This window comes from Bubalus kerabau, chromosome 18 (assembly GCF_029407905.1).
Source record: "Bubalus kerabau isolate K-KA32 ecotype Philippines breed swamp buffalo chromosome 18, PCC_UOA_SB_1v2, whole genome shotgun sequence".
NCBI lineage: Eukaryota > Metazoa > Chordata > Mammalia > Artiodactyla > Bovidae > Bubalus > Bubalus kerabau.
Genome location: NC_073641.1, coordinates 39,292,944 through 39,306,985, shown reverse-complemented (window position 1 = coordinate 39,306,985; position 14,042 = coordinate 39,292,944).

Genomic DNA, 14,042 nt, shown 5'->3' with positions numbered 1-14,042 from the left:
AACTTCCCTGGTGGTCCAATGGCTAAGATGCTGTACTCCCAGTGCAGGAGGCCTGGGTTCGATCTCTGATAAGGGAACTAGATCCCACATGTGGCAACTGAGACCTGATGCGATAAAATAAATAAATAATAATTTAAAAAATAATTACTAAATAAGTATTATTTAGTTATCATTCATAAAGTGCATTCAGCTATGAAAAATAGAAAGTTAGAAAAAAAGAAAAAAAAAACACAGTGGCCAAATGTTTTTCTTACACGAGAGAATTCCGGAGTTAACTGGTTCTGGGTTGGGATAGTGGCTCTGTGACGTCATCAAGCCCAGGTTTGCTGTCTTCCCACCTGGCCATCCTTGGCTGCCACTTCATGGTCTCAGGTTGGTGACTCTGCTGTCATATTCATACTCCTATTCCAGGCAGAAAAGAAGGAAGAGAAAAGAGCAAACGGCTAGTGATGACCTCTTTTACAGAGTGTTAGCAAATGGCCCACCAAGGAACTTTCACTTTTTTATCACCTTGGCCAGAAAACTGAGGCATGGTCACCTGTTGCAAGGAAACAACAACAAAAAATTTTTTGTGTTTACTTCTAAGTTTTCTAGAGATGCCATAATAAAATACTACAGACTGAAAAAAAGTACTACAGATTGGATGACTTAAACAACAGAACTTTATTTTCTCATAATTCTGGAGGCTAGAAATCTAAAATCAAGGAGTCAGCAGTGTTGGTTTCCTCTGAGGTGTCCTTTGGTTTGTAGATAGCTACCTTCTCTCTCAGCTGAGCCACCAGAGAATACTCTGCCTGACAATGACAGAGACCCAGGTTCGATCCCTGGGTCAGGAAGATCCCTCGGAGAAGGAAATGGCAACCCACTCCAGTATTCTTGCCTGGGAAATCCCATGGAGGAGCCTGGCGGGATATAGTCCATGGGATCACAAAGAGTCGGACATGATTCAGCAACTAAACAGAAACAACCTTCTCTATGTGCCTTCACATGGGCTTTCCTCCGTGTGCATTTGTGTCCTAATTTCTTCTTATAAAGACAACAGCCATACTGAATTAAGAAAGAAAGTGAAGTCGCTCAGTCGTGTCCAACTCTTTGCAACCCCATGGACACCAGGCTCCTCCGTCCATGGGATTTTCTAGGCAAGAGTACTGGAGTGGGTTGCCATTTCCTTCTCCAGGGAACTTCCCTACCCAGGGATAGAACCCAGGTCTCCCACAATGTAGACAGACACTTTACTGTTTGAGCCACCAGGTAAGTCAAGGTCCCTCTAATGGCCTCATGTAACCTTAATTCCCTCTTTAATGATCCTCTCTCTAAACCCAGTAACATTATGATGTACTGGGGTTAGGACTTCAGAATATGACCTTTCACAGTACATGATTCAGCCCACAACACTCTTCCAAACATAATCAGGGTTCTGTTAGTAAGAAACAAGGGGGAAATTAATATAGGGTAGACACTGCAATACCTGCCAGACCTACTATATTGCTTGATTTCCTTAAACAAACAAACAGAAAAGCTTGAAAACTGCCCCCAATTCAATTTAGACATTTATCAACATGATGCATGATGAGGTCTACCTAGCTGTAATAAAAGGCCCGCTTGTTTATTTAAGGTGTTTCATTATTTTTTTTTATAATGACTTTCCCCAGCTGCTGTGAGCTATGTTCTCCTTAGGAATACTCTAAAAGACACACCAGCAGGTGTCCATTATGTTGAACAGCAATTAAAACAAATAACGGAGAATTTGCTTTCTTGAGGATCACTTATTTTTAATGTTTTCTGAGGCCTTTATAATTCAATTTATAATTAAGCAGGGCAACTGTTCCTAATTTTTTAGTGTCAGAAGATTTTTATATCCCTTGATCATTAAGTGAATTAAGTACAAATCCTTAACTTTGTTGGTGATATTTTTTCTTTTATTATTAGGGGAGCTGTCATACTAATCAAATGAACCTGCTAAGAAGCTACCTGTAATGTTACTATACATATGTCTGGTCTTCAAAGACTTAGAGAAATGCTATATCTTATGAAGTCCAAGAAATAATTAGGAAAAATTCTTTTGATATCTTGCTTTTAATTTTTTAAAGTATAACAGTTCTGTTGAAAGATAATTTCCTGTGGTGGCCTAAATGAGAAGGAAATCCAAAAAAGAGGGGATATATGTATGGCTGATTCACTTTGCTGTACAGCAGAAAATAACACAACATTGCAAAATATCTATACTCAAATAAAAAAATTTTTTTAAGAAACATAATTTCACCTACTAAAAAAGTCATACTTTCAAAGAGCAAACTCAGTGAATTTTAGTACATTCAGAATTGTGCAAATCACTACTATCTAATTCCAGGACATTGTTATCACCCCTAAAAGAAACTCCATTCCCACTAGTATTCACCTCCCCCCATTTCCTCCTGCAGCCTTGGCAACCACTAATCTACTTTCTGTCTCTATTGCTACTGCTACTGCTAAGTCACTTCAGTCGTGTCTGACTCTGTGCGACCCCATAGACGGCAGCCCACCAGGCTCCCCCGTCCCTGGAATTCTCCAGGCAAGAACACTGGAGTGGGTTGCCATTTCCTTCTCCAATGCATGAAAGTGAAAAGTGAAAGTGAAGTCGCTCAGTCATGCCCGACTCTTAGCGACCCCATGGACTGCAGCCTACCAGACTCCTCCATCCATGGGATTTTCCAGGCAAGAGTACTGGAGTGGGTTGCCTTATAGATCTGTTTATTCTGGACATTCCCATAAATGGGATCATACAATGTCTTTTGTGTCTGGATTCTTTTACTTAATGTTTTCAAGGTTCTTCCATGTATGTCACATGCATCAGTACTTTATTACTTTTTTTTGACTGGGTGATATTTCATTGTACAAATCTTGCTTTGATTTTAAGATATAATTATTATCAGGGATTTTGTATTAATTCCCTGATTCCTTAGAGAGGAACAGAAAAGCATCCTGGAATTCTAGTCCCAACTCTGTTGACCCTTATGGACCTCAGTTGTGCAGTCTATAAAATGGAAAGTTTTTCTTTTATCCTTTAAGGACCCAGCTTCTAAGAATCTCCATTGAATCCCCTGATTATACTTTTTCCTGCATTAAAAGGAAATTTACCCACATGTGTTTCAATTTTATCTAGACTTTTCCCCCTACAAGATGTAAAGTTTTTTTGCATGTTTTTTCTTTTTCAATTATTTCAAAAACAATGAACTAAACTTTCAGAAGCATCTAAATTCATAGACGGATAGTTTTGTAATTAACTAGGCTTGGAGACAAATAAATAAAAAGAATAGATATGAAAAAATTTAGTTCTCCTGGAAATGATTCGAGGATAAAGAATAAATACAACACCTATTTGTGCCTGTCAGATGAAGAAAGAGGATACTGATTATTCCAATCCTCAGACTTTAATGAGGGAGAAATTTATTCATGCAAACATACACTCAGTAAATGTATGCCATTTCTATTTGTGAGCACATGTGGTTCAGAAATAGAAGAATCTAGTAGTCAAACCCACCTGCAAATTCCCCAATCTACACAAAAAAGACAAACCACACCCATCATGCCTAATAACAAATTCTTTTTGCATCTGGTTTAACTGAGCTTAAAAAAGGATGCCTGTTCTCCTGTTGTGTTCGCTCATTCCAGAATCTCTCTCTTTCATTCAGTTCACCAGGGACTCCAATGGGTGGGAGTTGAGAGTGTAGATGTCAGAACTGATTATCCCACCACTGTGTATTTTACAGTTGAGAAAAAGACCCAGAGCAGCTGGGTGAGAAGCAAATAAGTATGCAATATACATAAATGAAAATAAAGGGGTTTGAAAGAATATGTAACAAACTTATGGTTGCTGGCAGGGGATAAAGGGATAGTTAGGGAGTTTGGGATGGACATGTACACCCTGCTGTATTTAAAATGGATAACCAGCAAGGACCTGTTGTACAGCACATGTAACTCTGCTAAATGTTATGTGGCACCTTGCATGGGAGGAGGGTTTTAGGAAAGAAAGGATACACGTATATGCATGGCTGTGTCCCTTTGCTATTCACCTGAAACTATCACATTGTTAATCGGCTATATCTCCATACAAAATAAAAAGCTCAAAAGGAAAAAAAGAAAGAATAATTAATAAATGGTTAATAGGACTGGGATGCCTTCATAAGGACACATGTGGCAGATAAATCCAGATACCTGCTACTTCAGTGAAGTTTCTGGGAGCTCAGTAGACTGTAACATGCCAGAGTGTGTCCCTCCAAAATGTGAAAGCCAAGGTGGTGTGCTCTGCATCAGTTCCCAAAGGAAGGAGCACAATGCTCAATGGACCTCCTGGGATTTAGAAACAACATACACCACATATAAGTGCCTGATTCCCGTCCATTTACTGAATGGCCCTCAAGGTGACCTGCTTTGAATGGAGCAGAGCTGGTCTCTCTCCTTCTAGTCTAGGCTAACATGAGTCCCTTATAGCAACAAACCCAATAGAGTGTGAGATGTCTGTGGCAGATCCAAAAAGCTACCTTCAAAGAATCACTGCCCAGGCTCCTAGAGTTTCATAGGAAAGCCATGCCCTCCTTGAAAATAATGATTTTCCTTCTGAGACACAACTTTTGGCTTGTACCCTAGTCAAGACTTAGCACGTATCTGCATTAGTTGCCACTGAAAATGTTAACACAAATGTAGAGGCTGTAGTAGAGTGTCGTGGCCACCCAACAATCAAGTCCCAATTCTGGAATCTGTGAATGTGATCTTATAAGGAAAAAGGATCTCTTTTGCACATGTGATTCAGTTACAGATCTTGAGATGAATTGATTATCCTGGATTATCTGGGTGGGCCCTGAATGCACTCACAAATGACCTCATAAGAGAGAGGTAAAGGGAGATTTGACAGGGAGGAGAAGACACACAGAGAAGACAATGTGAAGATGAAAGCAAAGATTCGACTGATGAGACCACCAGCTTGACCAGCAGCCACCAGAAGCAGAAAAGCAAACGGTGGATTCCCCTCTAAGGCCTCCAGAGGGAGGGAAGCTCTGCCCTCACCTTGAGGGTGGCCCAGATATACCAACTCCAGACTTCTGGATTCCAGAGATGGAAGACAATAAAATTTTGTTGTTTTCAATCCATCAGGTTTCTGTTAATTTGCTACAGCAGCCACAGAAAACTAATACAGTGGCTGAAAACAATGGAAATTTATTCTCTTACCATTCTGGAGGTCAGAAGCCTGAAATCGATTTCACTAGGCAAAAGTCAAAGGAGGGAAGGCCTCATTCCTCCTGGGAGCTCTGCAAGGAGAATCCATTCCCTTATCTGTTTCTTTCTTGTTGTTATTGTTTTTTGTCTTCTGGTGACTGTGGCCCTTGGCTTTTATCCCCTTCCTCCTCCTTCAATGAGCATTGCTCCAGTCTCTGATTTTTTTTTTTTAATGTTTGCTTATCTTTATTTGGCTTTGACTTCCCTGGTGGCTCAGATGGTAAAGCGTCTGCCTACAATGTGGGAGACCCAGGTTCGATCCCTGGGTTGGGAAGATCCTCTAGGGAAGGAAATGGCACCCCACTCCAGTACTCTTGCCTAGAAAATCCCATGGACAGAGAAGTGTGGTAAGCTACAGTCCATGGGGTCGCAAAGAGCTGGACACGACTGAGTGACTTCACTTTCACTTTCACTTTACCTTTATTTATTCATTTATTTTGGCTGTGCTGGGCCTTCACTGCTGCTCCAGCTTTTCTCTAGCTGCAGTGCATGGGCTTCTCTTGTTGTGGAGCACGGGCTCTAGAGTGCATGGGTTTCAGTAGCAGTTGTGTCAAGTGGCTTAGTAATTGCATTTCCAAGGCTCTAGAGTATAGGCTCAGTAGTTGTGCTTGGGCTTAGTTGCCCCATGGGCATGTGGAATCTTCCTGGATCGAACCCTTGTCTCTTGCATTGGCAGGAGGATTCTTTACCACTGAGCCACCAGGGAAGCTCCAGTCTCTTCTTCTGTCATCCCATTGCCTTTTCCTCTGATTCCTCTTATGTTGCTCTTATAAAAATTGTTGTGATCACACTGGATCCATTCAGATAAATCTTCCCATCTCAAGATTCTTAACCACATATGCAAAGTCCCTTTTGCCATAAAGGTAGCATTCGTAGGTTCTGGAGATGAAAATGTAGATGTATTGAGGGGCCATTATTTAGCCTATCACACAATCTAACCATTGGATTTCAAGTGACTGTGCAACCTAATCTTCCCATCATGAACTGAGGTGTTACTGACCCAGAAAATGCTAAATTTGTATGCAGTTGCATTCCATCCTCTAGGGAAAAGATCAGGCCCAAGCAAGTCCTGTAGACGCCCACATTTTTCACAAACATGCAGCTTACATTCTTAATATTCCTACTCCTGATGCATTGCCACATCCTCCTCATCTAATCAGTTATGACAATTGCCTGGGGGATAATAAAATTATTATTAGAAAGGTTTTTAGACTTATTCTGCATACTGTGTTGGCGCCGTCTGTAAGTGAACTGTCTCACCATTACAGTGCCACTCAGGTGGGCTGTGAAGAGCAATGAGGCAGACATATCCTCTCAGTGAGGAGAATGTGGAGCAGTACCTGTGTTAATCCTCTGCTTGGAAATGGAGATGCTCCAAAGGATAACCCAATATTGATTCATGGGCAAGGGCTACCAATTTGGCTAGATGGTTAGGGTCTTGGAGGGAACCAGAGTGAAATATTAGAGATAAGGAAGTCTGGAGAAGAGGTATATGATGGTGGAGCAGACTTCTATTTTCCAAAGATGGCCACACCAGTATATGCCACATACATGTGCTCCTTACAACATGACATCAACACTCCTCCATTGAGAGATGAGGTCTATATTTCCTTTCCTGGAGCCTGGGCAGGTCATGGCAGAAGCAATGTTACATGACTTCTAAGGCTGTCATAGAAGGCAATACAGCTTTCTTCTAGTCCTCTTGGGCCGGTCGCCTTTGGAACCCAACAGTCATGCTATGAGGAAGCCAAGTGGCCAACTGGAAAAGCCACATGTGGATAGGTGTTCCAGTCTCAGCTCCAGGTGAAGACCCAGAAGGCAGCAGTATCAACCTCCAGACGTGAGTGAGCAAGCCTTTGGCATAATCCAACCTCCAGCCTTCAAACCACTTCAAGTGACCCTAAGAAGAAAAGAAATGTGCTATTCCTGTGAGGCCTGCCTGCAAAGCAGATTCTTGAACAAAATAAATATCTTCAGCCTTTAAGTTTGGGATTATTTGTTACATGGCAATAGACAAATAAGCTCTCAGAATTGTCTCAAAGTGTAAAATTATTTATGCCCTTATGAAAGCTTGCCAAAAGTCAACCATTGCACATGAGGCTCTCAAAACCCTGGTGGACAAGTAGAATTGTTCAGGGATGCCAGTTAGACTCATTCTCCAACCAATCTGGATGTATTCAATGGACTTGTGAACAGATAGCCATGCTGGGAAGGATGAACTTTGCCTCACCAAGGCTAATCTGCTAGGTACTCACTGCTAAGCTCTGCAAATGGCAAAACCCAGTAATGAACCCATAATATAGTGCTATGATAGTACCATAAGGGCTTCCCTGGTGGCTCAGCCGGTAACAAATCTGCCTGCAATGCAGAAGATCCAGGTTCAGCCCCTGGATTGGGATGATCCCCTGGAAAAGGGAGTGGCAACCCACTCCAGTATTCTTGCCTGGAAATCTCATGGACAGAGGAGCCTGCAGGCTACAGTCCATGGGTTCACAAAGAGTCAGACACAACTGAGCAACTAAGCCTGCACACACACAGAGAACCATAAACTAGTACACAGAGGCAGGGGGACGACACAGGAAACTTTCCATCAGAGGGAAGCAGAGATTGTTCTAATGAAATAGAGATGGGTTCTGGATTATGGATCATCTTTCCTCTTTGTCATATTTCTACCACACTTAATAAATGCCGTGTTTACAAAACTAGTGACCAAAGAGCTAAAATGTGCAGAAAAGTAAAGTATGTAATTTATTGATACCTATGGCAATCGCTGAGCTTACCACATATTCCATCACCCAGAAGCAAGCAGTCTGATAGAACCATAGAATGACTTATTGAAGACTCACTTATAGTGTCACCTGGGAAATAATACTGCGTTAGGTTAGAATGCACTCCTACTGGGTGGGATATAAAAAATAAATAAGGGGCTAAGATGGAATCGGGACCTGATTTATGCTCTCAACTGTAACAACAAAAGGACACAGCATTTGAAAAAACAGTTTTGGAAACACTAGACATCAGGCAATAAAGATTGTGATCCCTGAGAAACAAGAAACAAAGGACCTCAATTTCAATGTGGGGCAGGGGTTGGGGGTGTGGAGTAGGTTGGATTGCTGGTTGGGAAGCTAAGGTCCCACATGCTGTGGGGCAAGGGCAAAATATAAATAAATAAAATTTTCAAAAAGAAATAAGTGAGGTAAACTCTATGATTACCCTAGCTTACTGGCTCAAGAGAGTTTCTAGGCTGTAGTGCAGGAGGAGAAACCCAAGTAGAGCCAGATGGAGTCCCTGAGTTAAGAAGGACCCGAAGGTCCAGTGAGACAGAGTTCCCATGACCAGGTAGGAGAGAGTGACACATAGGAAAGAACCCCAGGGATCTGCAGGGGCTACTCCTTTAGAATTCAGCACGCCTCATGTGCTGAGGAAAATACCTTAGGCCAGAGAAAGGAGTGCCTGGTATCTGCACAGGATTTGAAATAGTCAGACCAGAAAAACTTCAGAGTCCACAGGGCATTGGGTAGAGTTCTTGGAAGGTTCTCACCTTAATTAGACCTAGACAAATCCTAGCTTATTGGCTCAGATGGTAAAGAATCTGCTCGCAATGCAGGAGACCCAGTTTCAGTCCCTGGGTCAGGAAGGTCCCCTGGAGAAGGGAATGGCTACCCACTCCAGGATTCTTGCCTGGAGAATTCCATGGATAGTGGAGCCTGGCAGGCTACCATCCATGGGGTCACAAAGAGTAAGACATGACTGAGTAGGACATGACTAACACTTTCACTTTCAACCCTAGCTTCCTGAAAGCAAAAACTCAAAAGAATTTAAACATGTTCAAGTAACACCTGTGTCGAAGAACAAAGCTCAGGAATATTTCTAGAAATATAAAAACATCTGGCACCCAACAAGTATGCCTTTCTGTACTACAGAGACTGGAAACCTACAGACAGCATTTCTCAGATTTCCTAACAGCTAGGGTCCTGAAGGAGAAGGCAATGGCACCCCACTCCAGTACTCTTGCCTGGAAAATCCCATGGACAGAGGAGCCTGGTGGGCTGCAGTCCATGGGGTTGCTAGGAGTCGGATACAACTGAGCGACTTCACTTTCACTTTTCACTTTCATGCATTGGAGAAGGAAATGGCAACCCACTCCAGTGTTCTTGCCTGGAGAATCCCGGGGACGGAGGAGCCTGGTGGGCTGCTGTCTATGGGGTCACACAGAGTCAGACACGACTGAAGAGACTTAGCAGCAGCAGCAGCAGCAGGGTCCTGAAAACAAGTTTTTGTTTGGTTCCTGTTTTGGGTTATATTTTTGCCAACTAGAGGTATTTTCATGTGAATTGGAAGGCAAAAGTAAAGCAGAAAGTTTTTTTGATGCTTTGGTTGATGCTACAGATACACACACTGGTTTTTTTTTTTCATTTGTTTGTTTTTTGCAGTTACATTCCCCTATCCAATAGGGACTTTGTGGGTATAGCAGCAATGGCAATAGTGGCAGAGGCTTCCTGATTCATTAAGCAGAGCTCATTGAAGTCAGCAGTTTCAGGCAGAGTGTCCCAACTTTTCACTTTCCTAACAGTAGCAGAGGTAGCAGCTTCCCTTGTAGGTGAAAATAGTGGTATTATTCTGCAAATATAGCCTAAACACCATTCCTCTACTCCTCTCAACTCCTTATATTACACCCTTTTTAGCTTAAAACAGCTGAAATAAGTTCTGTTTCTTGGAAAAAAAAAAATCCCATTATAGGAATTTGTATTGGTTACCTCTTGCTGTGTAACAAATTGCCCCTGTGCCCAAATTTAGTGTCTTATGATAATAAATATTTGTTATCTCACAGTTTCTGTGGGCCAGGACTTTGGGAGCAGGTTTACTTACTGTTTCTGGCTCAAAGCCTCCTCTGTGGTTGCAATTAAGATATCAGACAGGACTATAATCATCTGAGGACTTGACTGGGGTGGGAGGAGCCACTTGCAAGGTGGCTCACTGGTAACCTGTTGACAGGAATTCTCAGTTTCTACTAGCTCTTGGCAGGAAGCCTTACTTCCTCACCACATGGGTCTCTTCTTTGGGCTTCCTGGAGTGTCCTAAAAATATAGCTGGCAAATCCCCTCAAAGCAATCCAAGGGAGAAGACAAAGAGGAAGCTGCAGCGCCTTTTATGACTTTGTCTTCTAAGTTGCAGGCTATCACTTCTGCTTTATTGTGTTTGTTAGAAGTGAATCTTTTAAGTCCAGCCCACACTCAAGGAGAGAGAGTTTAGGATCCACTCCTTGAAAGAAGGAGTGTCAAAGAATTTGTGGATATACATTTAAGCTGCCACATAATCCTCCACAGATGTGAAAGAATATTATTCTGTCTAATTTTTATGTAGTTTGCATACAATAGCTAATATTCATAAAATAATTCTCATCATTAGTAATAATTCCAATAATCTCAGATCAGATTATCTCTTCCCTTTTGGAGACTGGTCACATTTATTTAATCTTTTATCATCCTAATTTTTCTCCTTCAAAGGCAAGGTTTCAGGAAGCTCAATTTGCCTCTCCTTATTCAAGCTAATGTAAAGATAAGATATGTCCCCATAATCACTATGGATACCAAGGGTTTTTATACTAAATAATTACCAGTGACCACAAACCTACATTTTTTATGAGTGAAAAATAAAATTCTACAACTATTTCATGATAGGAGGCCCCACGAGTAATTAAAATACAGGTAGATCAAAGTTTCAGAATCAGGAAGTAAGAAGGGCTTGAATTGTCTTACTAAATTCATTGAAGAATTGAATCAAAATATGTAAGAATAATCTCAACTCGTTACATAATCTTTTATAGATTTTTTTTATTTTTAAAAGAACTTTTAAAAGTCTTTATTGAATTTGTTACAATATTGCTTCTGTTTTATATTTTGGTTTTTGGCCATGAGACATGTGGGATCTTAGCTCCCCAACCAGGGATCAAACTTGCACCCTCTGCATTGGAAGGTGAAGTGTTAACCACAGGACCACCAAGTTTTCAAAGAAGCAATAAAATTATTACTATTTTTTTGGCAGTTTTTTTTAAATTAGGACTTTATTTATTTATTTTTTAATTTTAATTGGAGGCTAATTACTTTATAATATTGTATTGGTTTTGCCATATATCGACATGAATCCGCCACAGGTATACATGTATTCCCCATCCTGAACCCCCTCCCTCCTCCCTCCCCACACCATCCCTCTGGGTCGTCTCAGTGCACCGGCCCCAAGCATCCAATATCATGCATCGAACCTGGACTGGCGATTCGTTTCGTATATGATATTATACATGTTTCAATGCCATTCTCCCAAATCATCCCACCCTCGCCCTCTCCCACGGAGTCCAAAAGACTGTTCTATACATCTGTGTCTCTTTTGCTGTCTCACATATAGGGTTATTGTTACCATCTTTCTAAATTCCATATATATGCATTAGTATACTGTGTTAGTGTTTTTCTTTCTGGCTTACTTCACTCTGTATAATAGGCTCCAGTTTCATCCACCTCATTAGAACTGATTCAAATGTATTCTTTTTAATGGCTGCGTAATACTCCATTGTGTATATGTACCACAGCTTTCTTATCCATTCATCTGCTGATGGACATCTAGGTTGCTTTCATGTCCTGGCTATTATAAACAGTGCTGCGATGGACATTAGGGTACATGTGTCTCTTTCAATTCTGGTTTCCTCAGTGTGTATGCCCAGCAATGGGATTGCTGGGTCATCAGATCAGAGTCTATTTCCAGTTTTTTAAGGAATCTCCACACTGTTCTCCATAGTGGCTGTACTAGTTTGCATTCCCACCAACAGTGTAAGAGGGTTCCCTTTTCTCTACACCCTCTCCAGCATTTATTGCTTGTAGACTTTTGGATCGCAGCCATTCTGACTGGCATGAAATGATACCTCATTGTGGTTTTGATTTGCATTTCTCTGATAATGAGTGATGTTGAGCATCTTTTCATGTGTTTGTTAGCCAAGGGGTCCCCTGGAAAAAAGTATGCCCTCCCTTCTATGAACAGAAAGCACCCTCATGCAACAACACTTAACAAGATATTTCAGAATTATTTTGACAAAGCTAAACTTCCTAATGAAACTATAGTTATGTCACAAAAATGGAGAGACTGCACTAACTATTCATATTTGTTTTAATGTCTCAAAATATAACTTTAAAATTTAAAAAAAAATTTTAATGTACAGTCCATAAACCTTCCACAAGTCCCCATGTCAGTGAATGTGATATAGCCCTTCACACAGTGTCAGCAACAAGCACAGTTATTGGTGTAGAATAAGTGTCTACTAAATTTCCTTGTATTAATTAATGGATTAATGTAGCTAACGAGAGTGAGATCTGGTCACCTGAAGAAAAATAGTATGGGCCTGGGCTGGCAATCATTTCAAAGCTAATCAAAAATCTTCCAGCTCATTTCACTTGATCTGACTGGTTTTATGTCCTACATGTGTGAGCCCATAACAATTTGCAAGACTCATATGCAAAAAAAATACAGCCCACTTCCCCATCCTAATCTGCCTAATAAGTGGAAAACACTAGAACATGAAAGATAATAGCAAATGAGGTAGGGATGTTGAATTCTAAAGCTATATTCCCAGCTCAGGTATCATTACATTCTTATTACTGATTCGACTTTTCAAAGTATTTCATGTGGTTGGCTTCCTATCATGCTGTTCTTGACTCTTCTTTACTCAAGATATATATGTGTAGTTAAAAGTTGTCTAAGAAAAAACAAAAACAAAAAAATGTGGCTAAGACAAACGGTGCTATAATGAAAAGCCCTGTGTGAGATAGGAGTGCATTTGACATGGGCTTTAAAGGATAGAAATGATCTCAACAGATATGTAGAGACAACAGATGGCATTCACTACAAAAAGATGAGGATAAGCAAAGGCATGGAGACTGGGAAGAGCAAAGCCTTTTCAGCACTTAGATACCCTTTGATTCTAAGTAAACAATGCTACCAATTGTGAAAGGAAATATATTAAAACACAATATGTAGGCACACACCTGTTAATCTTGGAGAATGCAATAGCCTTGACTTACGTAAGCCACCCACCAACCAAGAAAGGGAACGCCCAAGGAAGTATGAGTCATAACTTTTTCTTGACTGTTTAGCTATAATGTCATTGATCAAATGTATTGTTCAATACACACCCACACACACACACCCAAATAATAAAAAGGAGTCATTTACTTCTTGACGAAAGGCTATCATCAGGGCATAGCTATGAAATCTGAGGAATCTCTAATAATCATACTACCATCCTGGGGAAGATATGGTGACTGCTTCCACAATGTCCTCTCCAAGTGACTTTTAGAATCTAGTCTTCCCAGTAGGATGTGGCAAAATGATACACTTAACCCTAACTAGAAGGAAGCTTGGAAATAGTCCAGTCTCCAAGAATGGTTATATCAGCAATTCCTCAGGTAGTATTAGACAATGGCTAGTAGTACAGTCCTCTAATTACATGTGTTGCTCCTCAGAAAAATGAAAAATTTGTTTCTGGATCTGACAAGCTCAATAGAAGATGCCTGTAAATCGGATTGGAGTGTTTATTCATCCATATTTATTCTTGCATATTAAATACACATATGTTGATTTCTTCAAAAAATATGCCACTTACTGTGCCCAGTGATGGGAGCAGAAAGAAGAACAAAAAGCAGAAAGAAGAATAAAAAGACAGGTAAGACTGAATTCCTCCCTCTAAAGGGATTTACAATCATACAAGGGAAAAACAAGGGAGAAAGAAAGCATGGAGGGAAAAG